This window comes from Misgurnus anguillicaudatus, chromosome 22 (assembly GCF_027580225.2).
Source record: "Misgurnus anguillicaudatus chromosome 22, ASM2758022v2, whole genome shotgun sequence".
Taxonomy (NCBI): Eukaryota; Metazoa; Chordata; class Actinopteri; order Cypriniformes; family Cobitidae; genus Misgurnus; species Misgurnus anguillicaudatus.
Window position 1 is genome coordinate 20,508,180 of NC_073358.2, and position 13,014 is coordinate 20,521,193.

The 13,014-nt window shown below is 37.4% G+C and overlaps 1 long non-coding RNA gene across 1 annotated transcript; it reads right to left on the bottom strand.

Moving 5' to 3' along the window:
* Positions 1–2,214: 2,214 nt before the first annotated feature.
* Positions 2,215–12,957, bottom strand: LOC141358863 (uncharacterized). The gene is made up of 5 exons (XR_012365364.1): positions 12,682–12,957; positions 11,897–12,116; positions 2,640–2,862; positions 2,499–2,560; positions 2,215–2,406 (listed from the first exon to the last, which is right to left on the bottom strand). It is a non-coding gene; the product is annotated as an uncharacterized lncRNA (long non-coding RNA).
* Positions 12,958–13,014: the final 57 nt, after the last annotated feature.

The window sequence follows — 13,014 nt, forward strand, 5'->3', positions numbered from 1 at the left end:
ATTATTCAACTTAAAGTAACATAAAAATATATGTTGATTTGACAAAAAACACAGAATTTTTGACAGTGTACATAAAGGTGTCTTAAATATCTTTAATACAAAAGTGTCAAAACTCTTAAAATGTAATGTTTGTAAAATTGTTTACTACATGGTAGTGACTTCACAAAATGTCTTTGGTCCCCAGTTTGATGGTGAAGTGTGACATGTGTTTATTTGCTTTGAATTTTAGGAAATATTTTAGATTCTGAATAACTGTGAATGTATTGACAAAATTTACAATGACACTAAAACAACAGTTCTTACCATCCAAAAAGTTCTTCATAAAAGATTTTGAAGTTTAAAGCTAAAAGTTGTACAAGGATTATTGCACTAAAATGTTATGTTATAAAGTAATTTAGTAAAAGACAATATAACTGAACCAACTAAAACATTTCAAGGCATTAAATAAACATAATAGTTTAAGTTTAAACCCCTGAAATCTTTTCTCATGGCAAGAAATGTAATTGCAATTAAACAGATGTCACACTACACTATTTAACAGGGGACCTAATGTATTTTATCTTGAAGAAACTCACTATTTTATACTATTTGGACAGAAATTAAAATGTGTATCTTAGAAATGAGCAGTTTAAGCACCAAATTTAGGCATGATCATGTTAGTGACTTCACAAAATGTCTTTGGTCCCCAGTTTGATGGTGATGTGTGACATGTGTTTATCTGCTTTAACTTTTAGGAAACACACACTTTACACTTCACTATTTAACAGGGGACCTAATGTATTTTATCTTGAAGAAACTCACTATTTTATACTATTTGGACAGAAGTTAAAATGTGTATCTTAGAAATGAGCAGTTTAAGCACCAAATTTAGGCATGATCATGTTAGTGACTTCACAAAATGTCTTTGGTCCCCAGTTTGATGGTGAAGTGTGACATGTGTTTATCTGCTTTAACTTTTAGGAAATATTTTAAATTCTGAATAACTTTGAATGTACTGACAAAATTTACAATTACACTAAAACAACAGTTCTTACCATCAAAAAAGTTCTTCATAAAAGATTTTGCCGTTTAAAACTAAAAGTTGTACGAGGATTATTGCACTAAAATGTTATGTAATGTTATAAAGTCATTTAGTAAAAGACAATATAACTGAACCAACTAAAACATTTCAATGCATTAAATAAACAATAGTTTAAGTTTAAACCCCTGAAATCTTCTCATGGAAAGAAATGTAGTTGCAATTAAACAGATGTCACACTTCACTATTTAACAGGGGACCTAATGTATTTTATATTGAATAAACTCACTATTTTATACTATTTGCACACAAGTTTAAATGTACGTATTAAAAATGAGCAGTTTCGGTAGCAACAACTTTTAAAACAGAAATAGCATCTGTCATTGGCTGATATATTTGTTGCGATTGGCCAGTCTGGGCAATTATAATACTATTTTGAATAAACCCCTCCCTTTTATTATTTAATAAAATTACGGTTTATATTAGATATATTATATGAGATATAACAAAAAATGTATGTGTCATGAAGGCTAATATTATAAAGACTATGTAACGTATACCATGGGCTAAGGGCATTAATAAAAAATATTAGGGAAAGAAAACAGACATTTGGGAGAGACATGTTGATAAAATTTAAGAGTTTTATTAATAAAGCATAGGAAAAATAAATACACACAAAGTCAAAAAAAGCCAACGATTATGTTGTTGGGATCACATTTGGCATCAAATGTGTTCATTTTGCTGCCTTGGGGTCATAGGTAAGCGGTGGCATTCTGTTAGACAGCAATTCAGATTGCAGACTGTGATGCAACGCTGCAAAGTTTGAACACACACAGTTGCAGCTGCAGCTTAGCACACAGATTGCGGAGCGCCTGACTGCAGAACGATGAAGGTCTCACAATCCACCCGACACTCCATCAACAGCATAGTATTCTTCATCTGAAATCATGTCAGTGGTGATTCCCCTTCAGAAGCCCACTTTCTCCACAGCTAGTACACTGGGTTTGACTCCAAGAGCAGAAACACAACTGTTGTATATAACAAGAATAATGAACATCATTACAGTTTATACTAATGAAACAGAAATAAAGAATTAGAACAGAAACTAATTCTAATCTATCTTACCCTCTTCCTCCTCTGGTCACTCCGTGATGTGGCCACACTGGCTAGCTCTGGTCATGTCTTGCAGGCCACTAGAAACAAGTGAGTGAGGTTTGTTAAAAGCAAAATACACACAAAACTATACAAAAATAGAAATAACAACAACCACAAATGAAAATTACTTACCAAATTAATTTTTATCAAGGCCTTCATTGTGCAACTCCAGGCTTGTAGCCAGTGCTCCCACTAAAAATGAGGTGTCCTTCTCATTATGTGGTGAGCTTAATCTATAGAAGCAAAATGTATTAAATTAAAACAAATGTGTTTATTTGCTTCGGAAACAACAGAATGCATTTTAGGCTTTATCTTTCATCCATACCTCTGCTCCTGGTGATAGTGCCTACAATTTGCCTCCGAGTTGTGTAGCCGACAGAGTGCTTTCTACAAAATACAAGTAAAAATACTTTATTAAAAAATGGATTCTGTCAAATTAAAGCATGGGTGGTTTGATTAAGCTTACCACAATTTTAGAAATGTGCAGCTGCCCTTCTCTCTTCAACTCCTCAGTCGAGCAGTTGTTTGACTCACATTGACAGTGCTTTACTTCTTGTGTTCCGCAAACAATCGCATCCTAATGATGAAAGCGAGCTCAGGCACGATTCAAGGAACCGTGCCTAATATGAGCGTGTTTTAGTAACTTTTCAACCTCCATCTCTGTGCACATAAAGGACTTCTTACAGCATCTAGAATAGTAGCAAACACATACAGTTAGAAAATGCATTAACATAAAATGCAAAAGTGAGGACATGAAGCACATAGTACAAAACACCAACAGTCCAAGAACAGAGACTTTTAACATTCAGTTCAAGACATGTGAAAATGTATTTGTAAATTTCAGAGATCATTTTAAAAACATGCGGCCACTTTTAAGTCACATCAGATGTAGGGATGTCCCGATTCGATCACGTGATCGGAAATCGGGCCCTATGGATAATTTATAAGACATATTGCTGAATCAGTATGTTGTTTTCTTGTTAATTGAGTGTTTTTGGGTAGCCTATTGTTGGACTTTAAGGCGTCCATCTGCATGTTCATAATTAGAGGAAAGGCACGGTATTAAAATTAAACTATTTATTGATCAGATATGAAAAAGTTTTACAGCGCTGGGCAGTCTCAAGGCCACAATAGGCAATCGACTAACAGCCCGCATTTGGAGAAAACAGTTATTTATAAAGTATGTGACGTCGATCTTTCTTCTTAGAATCTCCACCCACAAAGGCCGTTCCCCTCGTACATCTGACTCCATCACCACACCCATTTTTAGTCTGTAGACAAAGATAAACACACACAAACAAAGAAAAAACCAACTGTTCTCCACTCATCCCTGAGATCCATGCAGCCCGTCACCTTCTCCCCAGTACTCCTCCACTTCACATATGATTGACTTCACATAGAATATAATAATGCTTTCTTAAAAACAAATCATTAATGAAACATTCATTTATTCATAAAAAACATAAGCTGTAAGATGAAAGTGATTATTATGTAAAACACATTTCAATATCATGACATCATTTCATTATTCGTAAAATTGGTTATATGAATAAGGCACACATTAACTTCTTTAGATAGATAAACACATATTAAATCTTTTACTGCAATACTACTTCTAAGCAAACACTTTAATCATTATTAAAAAACCATCTGTTAGGGAAGAATACACACACACAACGAACAAGCGCAGGAGATTCTGTTCTTCCAAGTTGAGTTGCCATCCCCCCCATTAAGTTATTCTGTATGCAACCTTCATTTCATTGGTTAATACACATTTATCAAAGACAACATCATATCTTTATTACATCAATTATTCACTGATTAATACTGATTAAGTAAGAAATATATTGCATATTTTATCCTGTGAATATTAAAGTATTAGTTAATACATGGTTGTCTCTCTCTTATCTTTGACAATTTCCAGACATAAATTCCTCAGCTAATCCTTCTTGCAGTTTTACACACACACCCAAGCTGGTAGCTTTCCACTCTCACAGACAAACACAAACAATCTTTTACTTTAGCATACTATAATGATTATTGAAAACACTTCTAAATACAATATTAATAAAACATATGACATTAAAATCCCACAATTCCCTCTCTTGACCTCTGAAAGAGGTCACACATTTTCTTCTTCATCATTCTCTAGGTTCTGTAGGCCTAATAGGGGCATGCTATATGGGGGCGGATTATTCTCTTTTTTCTCTATTGCTGACACTATCAGCCTGTTACACAGGGATCTGAGACAGGGGATACAACAACATCCACAAGTGACCAGTATGGCCACAAATACTCCAATTGAGACCACTATAGATGTTCATAAATCAAAGGTGTATGATGTCGTTGAATTTTTTTTTGTGTAATTTAATTCAATTCCCCCATATCTCTTTACACACTAATCTTGTGATGTAGTTTTGGACCTTTTGTCAATTTTCAGATTACCTTCATTGTTTATGCTAAATATTATCGTGATTATAATTGCAGCTATAACCCCTAGGGCCCACAGAACCTTCCAATTTCCATATAGCTTCATCTCTGTGGAAAAAATACACTTATGCCTATTGGCAAATACTCAAAAAACAATCATAAATTGAAAAAATTGAAATGTAAAATTAATACTGTAGAATTGTATAAGAAACTTAAAAATTAGATTCAAAAGGAAACATTGAAATGTAAGATTATATAAGAAACTTAAGAAATTCAAAGGTCAATATGATATATAGCTACCCAGGTTATAATAAATAAACAGTAATTGTAATGTTCAGGTCCCTGAACACTTCTGTCAGGATTTCCACCACCTTATGGAAGTCCAATTTATCTAACCCACACCCCAGCTGTTGGTAAAATTCTCATATGTTGGTAAATCAGTACAATTTTGTTTTGTTATTAAATGAAAAATCAATCTGCCGTCGTCCTCATGGGTAACTGCACATTCACCTGTGTGTTTGTTCTGTCTTACAACCTTTTGTGGTTCTGTTGCTGGGCTGGAAAAAATGTCACCTTTTTATGCACAATTTTACAGAGTGTTTGTTGACTTTGTTGTTGGTGTTGTGTGAGTGTTACCACTGATGTTTCACTTCCTGTTTGTTCTCCATTTACTTTCTCCATTTACTTTCACTTTCAACACTCTCCCTCTCTTGGACCTGAGTCCTCAGGTCCACACCTGTTTCTGTGAGAGACCTGCTGGGAAAATCACATGGAACACAAAAAGAGATGGAACCATGTGTCGCCTTTGACCTGTAGCTGGACACAATGTTAGGTTTTTTCTTTTACTTCTCGGTAGCCTGGACCGTCTCGATTCGGCCCAGCACCGTCTGAACACCTTCACTTTTACTCAATCATCATTTGTAACAGCTTAGTCTTTGTCCCGGTGTCGTGTAGCCTGGCAGGAAAAATGTTTAATCATAGCAGTTAGTTTGTAGAAATCAACATCATTAGTTAGTGGCAGGATTGGATCCTACACCAAGGCGTTCCGTGGGCCTGGAAACTGTCGACCTGTAAGCAATTCAAAGGATGTGAAACCAGAAATCCTGTTAACAGAAGAGCGAATAGACATTAATGCAATTGGCAATGCGTCAAGCCATGTTATTTTTGTCTGTGCACAGATTTTGTCAAGTCAAGTTTTAATGTCAAGGTCAGGTTCATTATGTCAGCTTTGCTCTGTCATTGGGGCAATGAGCAGCCCCGAAACTATATGTCAATTCCAGTGCGTGTTTGTCAGTTTGTCAGATATAACTTTGTCTTGGGAAACCATGGTTGGGGATATAAGTGGTTTATTAGGCAGTTGACAACAGCCACTTCATTAGGTACCTTCACAGCCTGTATTATGTGTCAGGCTTCGCTAGCATTTATTATAGGCCGGCCTTTCCTGGTTTCAAACCCACCTATCTGCCATATGGCAGTTCCATATATACTGCACCAATCACATATGCATAGTCACTATAAATAATCACCCTCTCTTCACCAGTGTAGTGCAAGGCTTTGATAACAGCTATCATTTCAGCTCTCTGTGCTGACTGTTTACCGTTCAACCTACCACTCAGTCTTGTTACAAAATCATTCTCAACCTGGTCAACCACAGCAAACCCTGCCTTTAGCGTACCATCTGATGCTCTAAAACAAAGCCATCCATAAATAACGTGATTACCGGTGGGAGAGTTGTCAGTGGTACCGCGAACAAACCATCTCTCAATTTGTTTGCTTTTTTTTTTTTTTTTTTTCAGTCAATGGTATGCAGTTATATGGCACACCCTCAGTGATTAGATCAGTCATGTTTACACCCTCATGGACATAATTTCAAGTTTGGCTGGCCAGGATTTTTTGGTAAACTTTATCTAAGACACCGTTTTATATTGGTACATACCTTATTATCTATTGTTTGTTGTTTATAAGGCCCAAAAAATAAAAAAAATAAAATAAAAAATAACATAAGTCTCTGGTCCTGGGTCAGACATAAGGCTCTATCTCTCCATAGTTTAATTAGCCATTCATTTGTGCCCCGTCCGTCCGGGGGCACATTACAACATTGACAGGTCATTGTAATTTCTAGGTCCCTTTCTATTATTAACAAGTGTGTTGGAGGAATACAGAAATGCGTGCAAACTAGACTGGTTTGCTACCTTATAGGGTAGTGATTTGTTAATAGTCACTTTTCAATTTTACCAGAAACCCATTATCCCCACCGTTGTTGAAACTTTTTTTTTTTTTTTTTTTTTACGGTGGACTATTTAGGCCCATTATCCACTAGGGCTCTTAGTGGTCCATGAGAGGCCCAGCCATTCCTTTCATGGTGGGTTCCTGTGTGCCCCCTTATTCATCCGCATCACTCCCTTTGGCCCCATGTTGGGTGCATAGGCGCCATTAAATCTGGTTGTGATGGGTTGTGTGGCGCTGGTGGTCCCCTGGCAAAACCACCATTTCCACGCCCGCCACCTCCTCTATTGGGACCCCATCCCCTTGCATTTGGTGCGTTAAGTGGATACCTTACACCGGAATATTGGGGCTGTGACCCATTTTGAGGGCATCTTCTGGCCCAATGACCTTCTTGTCCGCACACATAACATGTATTCCTGACAAAACCTCCAAAACCTCCCCGTTTTGGTCTACTACTCCTTCTTGGCCCTCCCCTTCTCTGTTGGTTATATCCTTCCCACGGGTTTCCTGTATAGGGTGGGCCTTTAAATGAATCTATGGGCTGATTGGGATATTGTACGTTGTCCGGGACACTAGTTGTCATAGCTACTGGTATTGGTTGGGCCTGCTGGGGCATTTGTTTCTTTGTTGTGTTTGCCTGTTTAGTCTGTTCTAGCTGCAGTTTCAAAAGCTTGTTCTTAATCTTATCTACCTCTACAAGTTCTGTTTGTGTGATTTGTTTATGGCCCTGTCTGTGTAATACACAAGATCTCTTTCTCATGTTGCTATCATTTTTATTTCTCTGTAATCTTAATAGAGTTGTGATTATCTCTCCCTGTGTCATAATTGTTTGTTGTAATCTTTCCATTTTTCTTTTCAGGGCCTTTATTTCATCAAATTCAACATCTAGTTCACCACTGTTTACTGTTAACACCGGCTGTTGCTTTGAGATCGAAACAGACTTTTCCTCATAAGGAGGAGGTGTGGGCAAGGAGGGGTAGATCGATTTCACTGGGGGTGGAACTGGAGGAGGAGCCGTAGGTGTCACACTTGAGTCTGGCTGACTGTTTCCTTGTTCCTTCTGCTTTGCAGCAGCACCACTGTCAACTTCGCCTTTTTTATTTGATTTAATAGCCTGCATGGCAGCAGCAACCAGAGCTAATCTCGTCCAAATTCTCAAATCTGTTTCTAAGTCTTTTACAGTTGGTCCCTTTCCAAACTACTTGCCCTTTTTCCATTGCACATACACTGTTAAGCAACCATACTTATCACATTTTTTTTATTTAGCCATTTTCACACAATTTACAAGCATTCAAAATTTCAAAAAAAGCACAAAACGTCACTCTTATCTAACAAAAGGATATATACACCAGTAGTTTTCAGGAGTTTCACCCGCAATACAAACACAATACAACTTTCACAGAAATGTCACAAAAATAACAACAATATATCAACAATACTATTCACATTAAGACGTCACTTCTTCTTTCCAGTATTCGTGGACCTTACATCCACGGGCTGCTGTACACCCCCTACAGGCTATACAACCTGAGTCGGTATTTTATAATACCTAATGTATTAAAGGAATCCTCAACCTTTTTAATTAATTCTGTTAACTTACACCGCCATTAACAGTATTCTTGGACCTTTCATCCAACGGGCCTTTCACCCCTTACAGGCTACAACCTGAGTTGGTATTTTAGAACACCTAATGTGTTAAAGCAATCCTCAACCTTTTTAATTAATTCTGTTAACTTACACCGCCATTAACAGTATTCTTGGACCTTTCATCCAACGGGCCTTTCACCCCTTACAGGCTACAACCTGAGTTGGTATTTTATAACGCCTAATGCGTTAAAGGACTCCTCAACCTTTTATTTAATAACAAAATTCAAAGTTTTTCACTCTGATCAATTTATAAAAAATTTAAATTTGTAATTCAGTTCGGATCTCCTTATCAACACAAGTAATTTGGTATATCCAATTAGCAGAATTTGATAAAACAGGCTTCTGCTTACCTTATTTTAATAGAGCGCTCTTTTTTTGTGTTGAAAGGGAATCCTCGCTTACTCTGGTTTCTTCAATGTGAAACCCTCCTCACTCTCTCCTTTCCCTCTACAAAACGTCAGGGGTCACCAGTTGTTGGACTTTAAGGCGTCCATCTGCATGTTCATAATTAGAGGAAAGGCACGGTATTAAAATTAAACTATTTATTGATCAGATATGAAAAAGTTTTACAGCGCTGGGCAGTCTCAAGGCCACAATAGGCAATCGACTAACAGCCCGCATTTGGAGAAAACAGTTATTTATAAAGTATGTGACGTCGATCTTCTTCTTAGAATCTCCACCCACAAAGGCCGTTCCCCTCGTACATCTGACTCCATCACCACACCCATTTTTAGCCTGTAGACAAAGATAAACACACCCAAACAAAGAAAAAACCAACTGTTCTCCACTCATCCCTGAGATCCATGCGGTCCGTCACCTTCTCCCCAGTACTCCTCCACTTCACATATGATTGACTTCACATAGAATATAATAATGCTTTCTTAAAAACAAATCATTAATGAAACATTCATTTATTCATAAAAACATAAGCTGTAAGATGAAAGTGATTATTATGTAAAACACATTTCAATATCATGACATCATTTCATTATTCGTAAAATTGGTTATATGAATAAGGCACACATTAACTTCTTTAGATAGATAAACACATATTAAATCTTTTACTGCAATACTACTTCTAAGCAAACACTTTAATCATTATTAAAAAACCATCTGTTAGGGAAGAATACACACACACAACGAACAAGCGCAGGAGATTCTGTTCTTCCAAGTTGAGTTGCCATCCCCCCCATTAGGTTATTCTGTATGCAACCTTCATTTCATTGGTTAATACACATTTATCAAAGACAACATCATATCTTTATTACATCAATTATTCACTGATTAATACTGATTAAGTAAGAAATATATTGCATATTTTATCCTGTGAATATTAAAGTATTAGTTAATACATGGTTGTCTCTCTCTTATCTTTGACAATTTCCAGACATAAATTCCTCAGCTAATCCTTCTTGCAGTTTTACACACACACCCAAGCTGGTAGCTTTCCACTCTCACAGACAAACACAAACAATCTTTTACTTTAGCATACTATAATGATTATTGAAAACACTTCTAAATACAATATTAATAAAACATATGACATTAAAATCCCACACTATCTTATGCTTAGAATTAGTCAAGGAGGTTGATTCTTATAACTTCCTTCAAAGTTTGATCAATTGTGCATAATGACATGTGCAACAAATGCATATAGGGTGTCAGACCCATAGATTTGCATCATTTAAAGTTCAGGTTTTAAAGTTTGGGTCAACCTGTGGCACAGCTTTAAAATTGAAACTTATAAAATCCTACCAGAGGTCCAAAATGTCATTGAAACACACCAGTGCCTTTGCTGTAATCAGGATTAAACATGTTACCCCTCGAACATGTTAGCCCTGCTAGGGCTGCTCAATTATGGGAAAAGTCATAATCATGATTATTTAACATGATTACTTACTGACTGTAAAAAAAATGCACTTAGGCACACACGCGCGTGCAATCAAACAATTTAATGCATTTGTTTAGTGCTGTTGCAGAAGGCTACACGTGTCAAGCAGTGGTGCTCTCATGAGGTGCCTTTTTAAACACATTGGTCCAGCGGAACGCGATCATATTTTAAACATGAGGGATGTATTGCTACAACTCCTTGAAATGCACATTATAAGCAGGATTACTACCTAGTGACCTGACTTCGGACAGAACGCAGCTCTCTGCATGTCCACGAGTGAGAGAGGCGCCAATATGCAGCAGGTTATTTTAAACAAAAGGGATAGTTTGCCTCAGCTCGCATGAAACTGAACAAATACATAATGATTACTACTTTAGTTTATGTTTAGACTTCGGACAGATGCGAGAGCGCATGCATGTGAGACAGAGAGAAGCGCAGCTGCTTATGACGCGCTGGATTTATTTCAGGTGCTAGAAGGAGTCCAAGACGCGCGCATTAAGTCCATGTGCGTGCAAGAAGGAATCTCTCTAACAACATTCATTGCGTCACATCCACAAACCCTCATGCGGGGAAAGCATGCAATGTGCATGTTAATGTAAAACTATGATGATAATAATACATTCGCCAACTATCGTCATGAGTATCACCATGAAAGCCTGCCATTGGCGATAGGTTTGAAGATCGTCGATATACGATACTATCGTCTATCGGCACAACCCTACTATATTCTCATTACTTTTTAACACATCTATAGTTATGCGCTGGCACAGAGTTAGGGTGTACTCACACTATCCAAACCAAACTGCGCTCGGGCGCGTTTAACCCCCAAAGCCTGGTTTGTCTGACTAGTGTGATCGCTCTGTGCCGCGCCCCGGCTGGGTTGCAGAGGTGGGCTGGAGCGCAGTTCACTTGGGCGCGTTTCAAAAGGTGAAGACGTCAGTTGCGCGACCACTCACCTTCATCTGCTTCCGTAAAAACCTTTTGATGCGCGCAGCCGGGTTACGTGAATGTCCGAGTGAGAGGGCTGTCTGTGAGAGGGCTGTCTGTAATCGCGCACCAAACGACTCTGAATAAAAAACACATACTTATCATTACGGTGGGTTCCAGTGTTAAGAGAGCGCTTTACTTCAAAACAATCGCATCTTAATGACGAAAGCGCGCCCAGACTCGGATCGATAAAAGTACAGTGTGAGTGCGTGCATCTGGGGGAGTTGGGAGGGGTGACAATCGCGCTGGGGTATTGTTTGGTTTGGATAATGTGAGTGTGCCCTTAGACCCTTTTGAGTCCACATAGAAACAGCAACGTGTGCGGCATGACATAAGGAACATCCTGGATCTGTTTTTTTTTTGCTCTTTTTTATGTATTATAGAAGTATCGGATCGGGACTCCGTACCGGCAGATACTCAAAATCAAATGACTCAGATTCGAGGGCAAAAAACCTGATCGGGACATCCCTAATTAGATGCATTCAATACTCCAAATCAAATTGCACAAAGATAAATAATAAACATAATATTCATAATCTTACTTTATTTTCTGTTGATGTCCTCACATCGCTGTCTCTGACTGGTTTGGTCTGTTGTTTTCCAAGTTGTAACAATATCTATCAAAGTCATATCAAATACACAGATTTGTTTACCGTTTAACCTGTTAGGTTGTTCAAATGAAATAAATTTAACTCGCATCATTCTTCACAAAGACTGCAGGAATGACATCCACTTCTAAAGCTGATAATGTGTACATGATTTCTGCAAACAAAACAAAAACATGAGGGTTTTTTTTACTTTAAGAAAGGTAAAATAAAGGGCAAACAATAAAGACAAACTGTATGACTCCTAGGAATTAAATAGGTTTTAAAAATCTTGTAAAATACCAAGCACTGTCCACTGAAGAAATCTTTATATAGAATAGTAAACAATCTTACATTTTATTAGTTGATCTGGAACGCGTCTTTTTGGTAACTTACATTAAAAAACAGGGTTTCAAGCGTTTTACTAAGAAACAATAGTAAAAACAGTCACTTTGCTATCAGTTATGATTTCCAAGAAATGCTGATTTGTTGTTTTAAAACCAAAACATCTTGTCTTGAGTTTGCTTCTTTGTGGGTTTAATTTATTTTTCAAAGATTCAAACATTTTACTCATTCTTTTAATAGTTCTTTGTCTCATGTAACGTTAACTTAGATCAATGCAAGCACGCACGTTTACCGACCGTTATAGATCATGGCAAATAAATACTAGCACTTCTAGCCTAAAACATCCTTTAAATCATTTGTATACGTTCAGATTTAAAAAGAAAAGTATCTTAACTTACCTTGCTTTATTATACAGCTCTTCACAATACAAACAAAAGGTCCCGCGTCGTTGGTTCAGCGTTTCAAATTCGCGCTTCCGGTTTCTCCAGCGAGCGTTGGGCGGGGCATAATGGGAAATGTAGTCCTTTTCACAAAGCGTCTCTAACATTGTAGAAGTTTATTGACTACTGTGTCCAAGATCCATTGCAAGCTACGTCGTGTCATCGGGAAAGAAGATACGCTATAATAAATATTATGCTGCGTTCCAGGCAACGCGTAGTCCTACTCCAAGTTTTGAGTCTTGACTGAGTCGTGGTTTTGAAGTCGTGATTTGCGGGCTCAAAACCTGCCTG